Below are 17,020 nucleotides of genomic sequence, written 5' to 3' on the forward strand. Positions count from 1 at the left end.
AGGTTCCTTGGACATGGATCTAACTTAATAAATCAATTCGAGTCCAACATAATAAAAATTAAGTGGTCATAATAGGGATCAAAGTTTTAAAAAATTGACCTCTGCGGTCTCTCCCAAATTACATAGAAAATTAATGGTCTAAACATTTGAAATGTTACATAAAGGGTATTCAGAGATAGGGCAAAATTTTTAATTGGTTTGGGTCGACATTTTGAGCTACCAATATATAAATGTGAGGATACATATTTTCCTGTCTGCCTAAAACCTTCGACAGTGGCGACGGATTTTCACAATATTAGAATCGTTTTGAAGCGCGACCTTTCAGACGACAAATACCGAACAATTGGCTAAAAAAAGTAATTTTTTCACCCTCAACTGGGCCTTTTTCTACGGGGAGATGTCGTTTTTTTTCACTGATATTTTCGAAAGTCATCCCCTCTTTTCGATTATCGAGCCTTAATTGAAACCTATGTACCTTCCGGCTTGGTTGTGGTCATAATAGCAAATGCATTACGTTTTTTTCCTTATCCTCCTTCGCAGTATGGGTTTGAGCCTGCCTTCCTACTACCATATTTATTTTTGCTTAACACACACTTCCAAACACCCGGGAACGCCGGGCGCCCATAGTTGTATATATATAAGATATTGTATATATATATATATATATATATATATATATATATATATATATATATATATATATATATATATATATATATATATATATGACAATAAGAAAATGAAGCATCCACAAACATGGTCTGTTCAGTTCCTTATTTTTTTTTTCTTAATTGTGATTTGTTTATTTGTTTATAATATTTTCATCAGCATTTGTCTTGAGTATATTATATACTAGCAAGATCACCCGGTGTTGCTCGGGACCGTATAAGACAATGGGAAAAAGTTTGAACATACTGGTTATTCTTAAAATGGAGGAAGGTTTTTATGGTCATGTACCATTTACCATCTTGAGCAAAGGAATAGTTTACCTACCCTAGGACGGTTATTACAGAACATATCTATGGAATAATTGTACCTTCATTGGACAGTAAATTTACAGCACGTATGTGGAAAAATATCCTTACCTAGATCGGGTAATGTGCAACATATATTTAAAATTATTACCCTAACTTTCTGGTGTGCTGAATTTTCGTTATTTCATAGGTAAAAGTGTTTTTGTTTTTACATCAGCGTGCTGTCGTTGAAAAGCACCGGTTTTTTATATGAATGTTATACTACTCGAATATACTAAATTATTTTCGATTTTGATAACTTATGTACGTCACAGATGAGACTTTCTTTGTTTTCATATGGGTACTTCACTGTACAAGTACGTTATTTCCTGGATATGATAATGTAGAAGTACAATTTTTCTAATTAAACATGTACAAACTCGATACGTTTAAGTAATTGTTTGTTGTGCTAAATTTTCTGTGCGTCTAGAGTAAGAATTTGTTAGTTTTTTATCCATTAATATTGTTACGAAGAACCTTATTTCTTATTTTAAAGTCATGCTATTCCATTATATAACGTGATTTTCGGGTTAATCACTTTTATGTCACATGTAGGGTGTATTTGTTTTTCATATGAGTAATAAACTACACAGGTAACTCATTTCTTGGTTAGGATAATGTTCAAGTACATTATTTATAATATATAGTTGAAAATACTCGATGACTTTAAAGAGTTTTCCGTTGTGCGAACGTTTCCGTATGCCATAAGTGAGAGTTTGTTTATAATAGTGTCATAATAAAGAACCACCTTATTTCTCATATAAATGCCATACTACTCGAATCGGTAGGATTTTCTTTGTGTTTTAATATGGGTGCTGTAGTGTACAAGTATCTTTTTTCTCGAGTAGGATACTGTACAAGTACTTTTCTTGTGATATAAAAATGAAAGAGCGCGATACGTATTTTTCTGTTGTGTTATATTTTCTGTACGCCAGGGGTAAGAATTTGTTTATGTTGTTATCTAGGTGCTATAGTGAATAAGCACCTTATTTCTCATATGTGCGTCATACTACTCGAATATTAAACGGGGTTTTCAGTTTTAATATCTTTCATGTATGTAACATGAAAGATTTTCTTTGTGTTTTCATGAGTACTATACAACACAAGTACCTTATTACTTTGTTAGAATTTCTTGTACACATAAATGCATTAAAAATGATCATTGTATGCGATTTTCGGAATATGACTATACAAACATATATAATACATTAAATTTATAACGGTCAGTTAATCAGTATAGGAGTGAATTCAATACATACAAATATATACGTATATACGTATACTAATCATTCATAACGATTGGTTAATTAGTTCAGGAGTGATTCCATAGGAATATATAAACATATGAATTTAATTATAATGTACAATCATCGGTTAATTAGTTTAGGAGTTAATCGAATACATGCAAATATAGAAATATATTCACATAATTAAAATTAATAATGATGAGTTAATTAGTTTAGGAGTGATTCCAATACATAAAAAATATATGAACATTTACACATAATGAACAATCATAATGAGCTGGCAATTAGTTTAGGAGTGACTCCAATACATACAAATATATAAACATATACACATAATTAAGATTCATACTTATCGGTTAATTAGTTTATGAGTGGATCCTATACATACAAATATATAAACATATATACATAATTTAAATTAATAATGATCGGTTAATTAGTTTAGGAGTGGATCCTATACATACAAATATATAAACATATACACCTAATAAAAATTCATAATGATCATTTAATTAGTTTAGGAGTGGATCATATACATAAAAATATGTAAACCTGTACACATAATTAAAATTCATAATGCTCGGCCAATTAGTTAAGGGGTGGATCCAATACATACAAATGTATAATCATACTAGCATTTCAGCCCGGCGTTGCCTGGGTGTTTGGAGTTGTATGTTGAGCCAAAAAAAAAAAAGAAAAGCGGTCAACTTTTCTAATTTTGATCCGTATTGTGACCCCTTAACATTTATTGTTTTGGGATCAAATCAAGTTATTCAGTTGGATCAATGTCGAAGGAACCTATATTTAAACTTTCAAGCGTTTAGACTCCAAATTGTTGGAGGAGTTTGGTAGAGTTCTCAAAGGTCAAATCGTTGAACTTTGACCTCTCAACAGCCAAATTTCTGGTCGTAAACCTATCTTCAATATTTTCCCAAATCTCAGTACCCTGTATATCACATTTCGAGTCTGTAGACTTAATATTGACAGAGTTATTGCGAAGTGAAATGTACAGACACACAGACACGTTGCCTTATATATATATATATATATATATATATATATATATATATATATATATATATATATATATATATATACACCCGGTTTAAAGTTTTTATCGAGTACATGTGTACATATAACAGACGAAAATATAATTTTAATGTTAAGTTATGAAGAAAAAGCATTTTTGTTGACTGATCTGCCTTTAGGTCACTGGAATGTATATTACCGCTCGTATGGTCTAAAATCGGAAAGACATCCACTGAACGTTAAGTAGCAAAACATTTTACTACTAAGATATATATATAAACATTGTATATTATTCTATATATTATTAGTGGCCTACTCTTGCTACAGACCGTGTCACCTGGCGACGCACAGTCCACCAGGCCGTCACCTCCTTTGAATTCTCTCGCATAGAGATCCTGCGCGAAAGACGCTACAAGAGGAAGATTCGGGAAGTCTCAGCAACGGCAACTAATGGAACTTTTGAATGCAGCCGCTGTGGCCAAGCCTGCTTGTCTCGCATTGGGCTCATCAGCCACAAACGTGCCTGCAGTTGACGTGGACAACCACCTTCAAAGAATGTTCGTTCGCGAAGTAAACCCATTGATATATATATATATATATATATATATATATATATATATATATATACATTTACATATATATACATATACATACACACACACACACACACACACACATATATATATATATATATATATATATATATGAGTAAAAATAATATAAAAGTACAAACGATGGTTGACGCGATGTTGTTTGAGAAGAAAAGCCGAGAATTAATAAAATAGTAATCAACGTTTCGTCCTTATTTCAGGGAGCATCATCAGGATCTCGTAGGAAAAATTTAAAAGAAAACGCTTAGAGACTACATGCGAGTGAAAAACAAAAAAAGAATCCTCAAGTCCCTTCTATTCTGGGCAGAATTTATAAATGTTCGTGTGGAGAGGTTGGATTATTCTATGCATATATATATATATATATATATATATATATATATATATATATATATATATATATATATATATATATATATATATATATATATACAAACACATTAAAAAGTTTGTTTTTTTTAATATTTTAACAGGGGTACTACTTTAATTCCCATATACCCACCCCAACACACACACTTATTGGTAATATTAAAGCAGGGTTATTTATGTTATTTTTCGCGTTCGCAGTTTTGTTTTCTATTTATTTTAAGATTATTTAAAGTTTTAATATCGTTCGTTTTGCATCACGTTCCCGTTTTTGTTGTTTATTTATTTTCCATTACATTTGCGTTTTCTTTTTAGTTTTTGTTTTTCCGATTGTAAGAATTTTTAGTCTCTTGGCATCATGTTCGTTTAAACAAGATTATTACTTCGCTTATTCTTTTGTTTTGATTTACCGCCCCTCAACATTCACACCTCTAAACACCCGGGCAACGCCGGGTACCGCTCTAGTCTATATATATATATATATATATATATATATATATATATATATATATATATATATATATATATATATATATATATATATATAAATCAAAACGCGCGCGTGAGTTTTTATATGTCTGGCAAAGGCTTTTTAGGGGGGATGAGGTTCCCCGTAGGGTTACCATCGCTTAGAAATTTTATATACCCTGGAGATCATAATATGTACGAATGGCGAACGCGCGTCGCGGCTAGATTTATTTACGCAGACGCTTACAAATTTATTGCTATTTCGACTTCTCACGCGTTGCTTGGGCTTTTTCGTGTAAAAGCGAAACTTATGTGAAACTAAGGTACAGTTCTCGGCCTACGGACCGGGAGGGTCCAGAAAGCAATGGACGTTTTATTAATGTCGATGAAAACGCTTTCTTCGATTGCAGCGAACTCCGCCGGTACTGGTCGTATGTCAGCGAGTTGACGGCTTGCATCGATCCCGAGCATCCTCGTCCGATTACCGTATCCAATGTCGTTGACAACGTGAGGTCGCCGTGGAACAGGGAAAGAAATTGTCTACATTACGATCCTGGTATTCGCGAGAATGTTTATTTGTACGTAGGATCTGCAAGGTGATCGGGGGGTGTTGTTTTTCTGATCAGGATCTGATTGCTTTCTTTAAACACCAAGTACGGGTAAAGATCAGATGTGATAGAAGGCTGCATTGCGCGGCATTTGACAGAAAATGGATACCTGTGGCAAGTGTGTGTGTCCGAAAAAGAACCAAATTTGAATACGTGTTCCTCGCCTAGGTGTGAAACGCGCAGTTCCGTCAAGTGTAATCAATTTTTGCCTTTTAGCTAGTCGAGTGACTGCTCCATGCCTCCCTACCTACGAAGCTTCCAAGACCCCGAACCCCACCCCTCCCAACTGCAATATCGTTTGTTTTGCATCAAATTCGTTTTTTTTTTTTCATCACGTTCGCGTTTCCTTTTTTAGTTTTTGTTTTTCCGATTTTAAGAAATGTGAACATCGTTCGTTTGCATCAGGGTCGTCTATTTTTTATTTTTTTCATAATATTTAAACAGGGTTAATACTTCGCTTATTCTTTTGTTTTTGTTTACCCCCACCAACACACAACCACACCTCTAAACATCCGGGCAACGCCGAGTACCCCTACTAGTACACATATACATTTAAACAGACCAGGTGAGGTTTATATTATAGAAGATACATTCACTTTTAGTGAATCCCTTCGATGTATGACGCATTAGTTTGTATATTTCCTATATCGTTCTAGTCGCTTAATCGAAATGCTTGCAAGACTGGTTTAAACAATATAACTATCTCCCGCTCTCTAGCTGTCTAACTCCATATCAGAAACGGTTCTATGATCGGTCAATATATCATCAGACTTTCTTTGTTCGGTTCTCTGACCTTACATATCCCATTCATCCATTGATTTTAACCTAAAGTTATTACGCATTGATTTTTTATGGTTTCTTATTAGATAATTGTTGTCCTTTAACTATAGCACTCCGGTTAACAAAAATACTAGCAGATAAAGTGATTATTCATAAGAAATATTTACGAGAAAAGGAGAAAATAGAGGAAGGAAAAAGTGAAGATATGATATATTTTGAGGAAAGGGAAATATACGTGAATCGTAGGCTAGTGTCTCCATAAATATCAGTTCCTATGGAAAGGTAGATGTTAGAAAGAGAAGCATTTATACTTAAAAAAAAAGGTTCGTATACATTTATATATGCATGGAATAGCAAGAAGCTAAAGATAATCAACACGATGAATCGATTGAAAGCAACTTTATAATATTTTTGTATACACACTTATGAATTTTTTGTATGTTTAATAAGGACGGGTTATCATATATCATCGTCAATCGAGTATTGTCAATGAGTGTCAGTTGGCCTGTGATAAAACATACCGGTTATCCGTTAGGGCTCAACTGGAGTAATGTTATTCATTGAAGGGGGCGGCTAAATAGGTAATAGTTCACGTTAGATTTGGAAACGGTGAAGGTATAGTAAGCTAGGAAGCAGTTTCAAGGTATTATCTGTTACAGAGTTGTAGTCTTGTTAAAAAAAATCGATCACTTCATGTACGTTAAGTTCAAGGCACAAATATATGTGTAAAGGAAAATAGACATCAGTCGCCGTAGCTAAACGAATGCTTTTTTGCGCATGTTGTACAGGTGAAATACAGGCCGAAGCTCACTTTAACACTTCCCATGAATATAAGTAGAGGTCGCTCCATCTCTTCTGTTAAAAAGAGGAGGCAAGACGAATCTAATGAAATAAAATAAAGCCACTACTCTCAGGTTAATTTTTCCCCCACCTTTCATAAATTATTTACTTTTCATTATAAACAATACATTAAAGAGCAATTCGTTTCTGTGATTGGCAATTCTTAATACTTCTAAGTCGTCATCACTTATAGTCCTTCAGACGTTACAGAAGGAGTATAACGTATTAAGTGGATGAAATAAAATGCCTGGTTAAAATTTATTAGAGTTTTCAAATTAGTTCATAAGATTCGCCTTATATTCACACTCCTCCGACCAGTATAAGCTTCCGCCTCCTTTACATGCTATTATAGTAATTTGAAAAGCTTCTGACATATTAATGGAACTGTTATTGAAAACCTGAGATTTATTTGATAATTTTAAACCGAAATCCTTATTTAGTCTGCGATGTTTTTTTTCTAAACTTTTGTCAGCTCTGACACGGTAGACATTAAATATATGTCAGATTTCTTAATCATTTTCTATAGAATGCTATAGTATGAGTCTATGTGTAAAATCTAAAAGGCTATCAATTCGAACTCGTTATAATACTTATAACTATTAAACTAAAGGTTCAACTTAGTAAACTAAATACATAATTGTTAATTGTTCTATTATATTCGAATCTAGAAGTACGAACATTAAGTATCAGGAAAACACGCACACGAAGAAAAAGAGAAATGCAATGCGCTTCCTATTCTTGTTGTGAATTAAATATTTATTAAAAGAATGATTCCGATCTCTGCACCTGGTTTGCACACGATTCTATTCAAATGATTTGATTTGTTTGCTCCGTAGATAAAATGGTAGCTTTCTATCTTGAAGATTATATAATCCAAGATATATAACCGAAAATAACAAGTAACACACGCAAAATTATTTTAAAATAATATACAATCTAATATGAAGATGTTCATTGGACGGGACGTAAATATTTGGAAGGTAAATATCATTTCTCATACAATTCATCAACCTGTATAATAGATACACCTTTTAAAATATTTTTATCTGTCCAATCGGTTCAGAGCATATTGCAAACTGCATCTTTACCACGAAGGAACTACTGCATTTATGATGGTAAAGTTTGTAGATATCGACGAAGATGAAACAACGCTGGAAATGAACGTGCGTAAGAAACAGAGATGAGTCGTAGAATTTCTAGCAAAAATTCATTGGGAATAGTGGTGACTATATATGAAATAAATTCTGGACCACAAAAGGTCCCCCGATTTAGTGGCACAACATTTGTTTTTGTAGCTCTTCAACTTTTATTTATTTTAAATACGACGCTTCACTCTTGGAAAAAGTCTCGTAATGGGCCGTGCTTGTACATATAGTACCATACTTCATGTATAATAAAACTCCTAAGCAATAGACCTCTAAACAATAACAGTAATGATTTATTTTTTATCAAAAGTCGAACAGGTAACGTTTTTCATTTAAAATAACGTGTTTCCAAATATATTTATGCAGTAATTGTTGGTGTACGATTTCAAATAAATGTTTTTTCAAATAGTGGCATTCGTTTTATTGATTTGGAAATCATTTTTAAACAAGTTATTTTGTCCTGACAATCTACAAACAATTTTTATTTGTTTAAATAAGCTTTTACATGTTAAAAAAGGTCAGCACTGGCGTTGCCCGGTAGAAGTATGGCACAAAGTCCAAACATATTTCTTAACCCCCTCCTCTTCCAAAAACAAATGACAGACTACGATGTTAAGCCTTGGAAAAGAGTGGGCATCGGCGACAGTGGCACAAATTAAATAATTTAACACAGTGACGCAATTGAACTCGCACAGTCGGACCTACTTAAGTGCTACCATGTTGCATCGACATTAATTTTATGAAAATATTTAGAAGATAAGCATGTTTATATTTTAGTTTACCTCAGTTTTTTTTTTCAGTTACGTACTCCGCATTCTCAGCCCAAGTGATATCTGTTCTGTTCAATTTCCTTACTTCATAGCTTTCTAATCAAATACATTTTTACTTGACGGATATCTGAATGCCTTTGTTTAATAAGTATGTTTCTATCAGTTTGACTAGTACGGTTGCTAAGTCTATTATTGTTTTTTTAATATTATTTATTTCTTATTCGAGTTTGATTATATTATATATTAAAAGAAGACCATTGGAAATAGTCTTATTATATACTAGCAAAGATACCCGTGCTTCGCACGGAGCTTTGTTGCGCACTCGGGTACCAAAATCTGTGGGCACCTTTCCAGTAAGTTGATGTTGTAAGAGCAACGATTGCATAAGGTGATTAACATTTTAACTACCTCTTGTAGTGACTGAAATTCAATCAGGAACTTCACAAAACATTTTCATCAAAAAGGAAGGTTACTTGATGTTACATAGTAAATTTTTCATTGAAGTAATTTTCAACTCTTGCTTAAATTTTATCTTGCACATTCAATACTAAAAACTTACCACAATCAGATCATGTCAGTTTTTCCTCATATCCATTTCTCGAACTTTTTACTGAAGAGCCTCAGGGTAAACTACATTTCTGCTGCTTTGATTTGGAGCCAGAATGTAGAGTTTTTCTGAACTACCTGTCCGGCTGATGGAGACGTAGAACATACCGTGACTGAAGCAGTCTGATGGCAAGTCTACGCCAATGGTGTTAAATGTCTGACCTTGACTTTTTTTTATGCTCATTGCAAAACACACCTTCACAGGAAATTGGAGTCTCCGGAATTTAAATGGAAGTTCTGAGTCCGATGGAACTAAGGGGATCCTTGGCAGTAGAACGGTTTCGCCTTTGTAGGGACTACAGGAAATGGTGGCCTCAAGTACATTGGTGTGCAATCTGGTGATAACACATCTGGTTCCGTTTGTTGTTTTTGGCGGTTCCAAGGATCGAAGAATCATGATTGGCGATCCAATTTTGAGATTTAAAATGTGTGGAGGCATTCCAGATATCTCCAAAGAGTTTAAAAACTCCACAGGGTAGTGAACAGCTTCATATTCATTAGTAGCCGAATCAACTGACTTGTATTGCTTTGTGTCTCCTGGAAATTCATCCATTATTGAATTGTTCAAATGATTCACATTGCTGTTTAATGGCGAAATAATAGCCCTCTCAGCAAGCCAATCCGGTGATTTTCCATTGTTTTGCAGGTCTGGGTACACTTTGTCTTTCAGTTGCTTCTGATTACCGACACATTTACCAAGCGCAGTTGGAATCTTAATTGTGTCAGGTGAAGAAGTGATAGGAAACTGACCATTACCGATTTGGAGAAGCAATTTTGAGAAGTCTGCTGCAGCTGTGTTATCAGAGATATAGGCTCTCATATTAGTAGTCAGTCTCTTCACTATAACGTGCCTCCAGAGATAGGATTGTTTCAAACTTGCATTGACAATGTTAGCCCTTGTGCCATTTTTAACCACTGGGAGGATTTGACGGAAATCACCGCAAAATAAGGTTGGAATGCCACCCATGGGATTCTTGTTTCCTGTGATGTCTTGTAGTGTTCGTTCAATTGCTTCATAAGCACTCTTGTGCGTCATTGGGGCTTCGTCTACAATGATTGCAGAGGTGTCTCTAATTACATTTGCCAAGGCTGAGTTACCAGTAATTTTGCAAACTGGCTGATTCATTCGATGAGTATCCAAGGGTACTTTAAAAGTGCTGTGAAGAGTGCGGCCACCTTGTAGCAGAGTAGCAGCAATGCCACTGAATGCTGTTGCAAGCACAATCTTTCTCATGGATCTAATCTTTGCAAGGATCAAATTGATTACAAAAGTCTTGCCCGTACCACCTGGAGCATCAAGAAACATCATGTTTTTGTTCATTTCACCTTGTGCTTCCAACATTGCCATGAATGAATTGTAAACTTCTCTTTGAGAATCGGTCAGTTTTTCTTGCATATTTTCTGCTTGTAGGGAAAGTTCTTCAAGATTATAAGTAACTTCACGTTGATACTCTCTCGCGAGTCTTTCATCTCTCCCTTGCGTTGGTGCAGGTAATCCATAGCTTGCCAATGGTTGACCGCACATAAGGAGAACTTTTTCTTCAATTAGACAAAGAGTTTTATTGTAGATGTCCTCATTAAAATCTGCTTCTGGATTGTTAACTTCTTGCCTGTATCTGTGAAGAATGTCTTCAGATATTACATCACGAAAAGCCATCCAGATCTCAAGAGGATTTCTTGGCTCACAGGCTGTTAAAATTATCACAAATAGGCTTCGCAAATTTGAAGGTGATTGAGTGGCACTTGCCTCTCCTACTGCTTGATGCAAGTGATGGTCATTTTCTAGAAGGCCTCGAGCAAGGCACGCTGCTCTGTATGTTTCAAACACCTGACCATTGTATGCTCGCAAATTTTGAAATGAAGTTGGACCAGCAACCTCATTGAGCAACAGGCGTAAGAAATAACACTCCCCTGCTTTTGGACTAATCGTGTAGATTCTCCCAATGCATGGTGCCTTCCATACATCATCATTTTCAGTACCTTCAACTTGTACCCCACGCATTCTTCTCATCCATTTCTTTGTCGATTTGTTCCAAGTGTAAAACTCAGGGACTTCTACGTATTTGAGACCCCTTGCAAAGTCATCCTCATGGCAGAGTTGAAAAAATGCTGTCAAAGTTGTGGCAGGCGGTGGACCTTGGGCTCGTTCCAGAGCAGTATCAGCTGAGAACATGACACGCTGCCCATTTTCAAGATGAACAGAAAGTTGTACAATTGGGGGGAAATGTTCATGGATGGAATGTTCCAATATCCTCCAGGCCGCCTCTGAACTGCCGACATACCTTGCATTCTGGAACTGCTGGATCTCATCCACAATGTGACTTTGCACTTGGCCTTGTTGGTTAGCTGCTCCATCAGTTCTTTGTAGTTCAAACACTGCTTGATCACATCCTTTATTCACGTATTTGAGGACATATTTGATGCTTTGGATCGAGCTGCAAATTTCTACGTTAATGTGAGCGTTGAACTGCTGAAGGAGGACCTTGTTGTACGGAAGAATCCACTGGTTTGTTATTTCTTGATTAACATACCGACCATTTCTCTTCATCCTTATTGTACCAGTCTGGCCTCCATCTTCTGGTTTTCTTCGCCTGTACTTGGGGTAAGAGTCTTGGCCTTGCTCGGTACACTGAAGAAATTCTTTTGGGTATTTTTTGGAACATTTGTTGTCAATCATACATGGACAATTTGGATTAAATGGTCCACAAGGTCAATGCACCATATGTGCCATCACTTTAGCATGAAGATCAGGATCTTCCTCTTTGTCAGGGATCTCTGCAGATATGCAGAGATCCATTTTTTCTGGTAGAAGTTTGTCCTCTGGGGCCTGCCAGGTGAGGATGTGTGCATGCAGCAGTCCTCTTTTTTGATATTCAATACTGTACAGGAAAGCCCTCAACCTGCCAAATCCTCCCTTTTTACTAAATTCAAGTAACTTTTTTAGCTTCTGCCTGAAAACCCTGGCAACAATATCTGGACGATCCTGAGGGTCTTGCCCTTGAAGACAATTTTCTGTAATTTCTGTCCACTTTGGATTTGTTGTGAACGTGATGAAGAGGTCGGATCGGCCCATTCGCCGAACATATGCCATGGCATCACTTTGACGCTCAAACATGTATCGAGGGCCTCCTGTATAAGTTGCCGGAAGTACAACTCGTTGACCAAACTGTTCTGGATTCCCATCCTCCCTAAGAATTGACTCTCTCAAGTTGCTATAATTGTCAGCTCTCAGGGTCTGTTGCTCACGCCTCAGGAACTGTAAACGTTCTGTTTCAATCTTGCAGTACACATCCACCAGCCATTGTTGAAATAGCCTTCGGTACCAGAGAAAATAGTTTCCAGGCCGAGTCATTAAATGGTACGAATAAAATTGCTGTTGGGTAACTTTTCGCCCATTGGATGCCTTCATGTAGATGTTGTAAGATGGAGAACCATAGGGGTACATTAACGGGTACATTAAAGTATCGTAGAGGGGATGTAGTTCGGAGATCCATTTTAATGTATCATTTCTAAAACGCAAGACAATATCCCGGTTAGCTGTTGGTTCATTCTCCATTAATATTCCAATCTCATACGTTGTTGTTGGAGCATTGAATCGCCGTGGATGCTCTTCTTGCGGCCTTCGGTCTTCCCTTATGACAACTTTATGTTCTACCAAGTGTTCTTCTTCAATCCTCTCCTTTGTTGTTTTCAGCTGACAAATAAAGCTGTCGTTCTCATGTAAAAATTCAGTCAGACTTTGGAGAATGTCTCTATTGAGTCTACTGTCACGTCCCCGATTGTGTAGTTCCTCTTCCAGACTATCCAAGAAGTAGACTTGAATAAACTTTGCTGTTTCATCTTCAGGTGGTAAAAGACTCCTAATCTGGTGGCAAACCTGGCCTCGAATTCTAAAAGAAGGATTCCACCCATGTACTGCCGTAATTTTGTGACCAAATGATGTCATTGCCAAACAATTGTTATAACTGCGTAGATTTTGCAGAAAATCTTTAGAGATGGGACCATTGCCGGAGAGCAAATCTTGAAGCAACTGAGGCAGTGGTGGAAAGCTATCAAGCACAACTTTGCCAGAAGAACAACAACAACCAGGGGTTTCTCCTTTAAATTTTACAGCTGAGCAATGTTGACATACTTTGTCCATTTTTCCTATATCAGCTGTAGTGAGAGAGTCATTTTTGTTGTAGAGCAATCCTTTTCTATTGCAGTGTTCTATTTCATGGTGTCTCAAAGCAGTCATTCGTTGTCTAGCTGCCTCGTTTTCTGTCAATTGCTGGGGCAAAGTCATACTCTCTCTCCATGCAGCCTCTCGTTGTTGCCCTTGGTATAGGCGAAAGCTTCGTTGGGGTTCCGATTCATTCTGATGTCGTTGAGCCACTCTCAACTGACCTTGTGTACGTCTACTTACCTCATATAATTCATTCGATCGTAATATTGCTTCTCTTTCCAGTGCATATCTTTGCCTTTCTTGAATTTCATCTTGTGATGAATTTAACCGCCTTACAGCATGTCTAGTTCTGTCAGCTTCACGTTGGGTTTCTCTTTCCAAATCTGACAGTCTTGCTCTCCTTTCTCTTTGACGTATCCTGTTAAGTTCTAGACGTCTTTCTCTATCTGAATTGTTTTTATTGGAGCGAATTGCAGCAACTCTTAGTCTATTAGCTTCCAATCTTTCCATTCTTTCTTCCTCACTTTCGTTTCTACTTCGTTTGGGTGACATAATTTCGGTTTTAAACGGAATTGTTTAACGATATTAATGATTGTAAATTAATTAAGCGTAAAGGAAATGTATACTAACTGAAATGGACGAACTATAAATAATATTTCTGAATAGTACAATTATAAACAATTATATTGTACCTATTTACTATGCCTCCCCACGGGACAGAGTTAGACACCAGGGTCGTTTTTTAACGTGGAGAAAAGGTACAAAAATAAAAATTGTCTCAGTCGTGAAGGATTTCTCCTCCACCGAAAGAGAACAAGAAAATGAAGTGCAGCATCTGAAGAACAGATACTACACTTTGATCTTGACCAAAAGGAATGAATAAAAGCGACCTACGTGTGACTCATTACTTCCGGGTTTAAACGTCACAGTCTAAAAGTAATAATTAAAAAAAAAAAAGTAAATGTAAAATAAATGTAATACCAACTTAGGTTAACTAAGTAAACAGTACAATTAAAACAGTTCTATTAAAACAAATAATTACTAAGATCTAGGTAATTGTTAGTCTCATTGTTATGGTTTTAAAGAAAAAAATGTGTAAAAAAAGTTCTGCTTTTGTGAGTACGTGTATTTCTTTTAAATTACATAACTATTTTATTTTATTATTTATATCTCTTTTAAATTTATATATTTTGTTAGTAAACTGGAAGAAATTCAGTTGAATAAAACCTTGTTCGTGTTCTTTACGTTAAACTCATATTTTTATAAAAGGTTCATCCGGTTTAAAGAAAGCACTAAGTTTAAATAAGACTGGAAATAACTAATTCAATATATAAATAGAAAAATGAAATAAATATAAGCTTTAAGTCTTAAGATAGTAATAATCAAAATGTAATAAATTATTTGTAGTTCAAATCTATGATAAGACATGCTTTCGAAATAGGCTCGACCAGAAAGATTAAATTGGAACGAAATTATAATCTCCGTGCCATTTTCAAAACAACCCCACAAAAGTAACGATATCCTGCAGTTGGTTAAATGACAATGGTTGTAAGAAAAATGTAAAAGAAAATGCGCTTATCTGTTTATTTTGACCTGTTTTATTTAATTAAAAAAAAATTGGCTATAACTGGAAGAGACCGTTATGTTTTGGGGGTTGTTTAAAAAATAGAATGGAAATAAAGTTAGTTCCGTTTTAATTGTCTTTAATTGCGGCAAGCGCTAACAAAATCGAAAAATCACTGTTTACATTCGAAATGTTAACTTTTATAGGTTTACAGGTTTGCTGACAAGGCTGGGGGTGTTTAATACAATTATTTTACTAAATTGATTTTTTTCATTTAAAAATAAAATTATTTCTTTTTTAATAAAGTTTTATTTTAAAACATTTGTTTTTGTTTATTTATATAAAATTACGATAGTTGAATTGTATTCTTTCAATTATATTGGCAAGTAAAATATAAAAGATTAAAACGGAACGAAATTGAAATTTCCATTACATTCTCAATACAATCCCAAAACATAAAACTTTCCTCGCCAATGAATTGTTTTGATAATATACGTAAAGTGAAATAAATCGAATATAAAATTAAATGAAAATATATTAAATAATCAAATGTTAAATAGATTTTGTAAATAGTACAGTTGAAATGATTAGAATATTTCCAATATGTAATAAGGTCGAGGTAATTAATTAAAGAGATTTAATATAATGTGATATGCAAATGAGCATAAGTCATTCGATATGGGGGTGGTTTGTAGAATAATATATAAAGAAATTAGGCATAGATTCTTATGTCTCCTATAACAGAAACATCCTAAAATGGGTTCTAATGTTTCTCTACCAGGAGAGATCTACCCTCTTACCTCCTTTACATTTCGTTGATGATGGAGAGCTACACACAGACAGAAACACACGAACCCTGTTACTTTATAAAAATATAGAAGAAATAAAAAGTGTATTTACATAGAATCACTCAGTTTTTTTAGTGATTTAAGGAAAACTCATATAATAAATAGCATTTAATTAACAAGAATTGCACAAAATAATGGGCATTTTAATCTTAATTATCTGAGCAAAACATTTTTTATGCCATTTTGATAATGCACGTTTCCCTTTTTTGTTTTCAAATTCTTATAGAATCATTCCAAACTAGAGTGACAGTTGTTAACATTATATGTAATTATGTAAATGCATAATTTAAGAAAAAAATCACGTAAGATTCGGAAACCTTTTATTTGCTAATTTGTATTTCTCTTCTAGATTTTCCTGTTGATTACAACCCCGGCAATCTAGATTTCCTTTTTCGATGTAGTGGCTTTACGTAGAGAGAAATATTAATTTAATTGTTCAGTTTTTTCTTTATGAAAAAATATGTATTTTTTCAATACAAATATATATATATATATATATATATATATATATATCCAGCATTGCAGATTTTGGTTGTATGACAAGATTAAACGCAAAGATATTCACCAAACGACTAGCCTCTATCTCAATCTCTCTCGCTCTCTCTCAATCTCTCTCGGTATATATATATATATATATATATATATATATATATATATATATATATATATATATATATCCAGCATTGCAAAGTTTGGTTGTATGACAAGATTAAACGCAAAGAAATTCACCAAACAACTAGCCTCTATCTCAATCTCTCTCGCTCTCTCTGAATCTCTCTCGGTATATATATATATATATATATATATATATATATATATATATATATATATATATATATACGTATATATGCGTGTGTGTGCAGTTTTACTATTAATCTAATAAACTGATCATTATCGAATCATGAACTGATTTCTTTAGAGTAAGTGAAATATTAGTTATATAAAAATTAAGCGATTATA

The sequence above is a fragment of the Euprymna scolopes genome, chromosome 11 (assembly GCF_053919585.1).
Source record: "Euprymna scolopes isolate OS-2025 chromosome 11, ASM5391958v1, whole genome shotgun sequence".
Classification (NCBI taxonomy): domain Eukaryota; kingdom Metazoa; phylum Mollusca; class Cephalopoda; order Sepiida; family Sepiolidae; genus Euprymna; species Euprymna scolopes.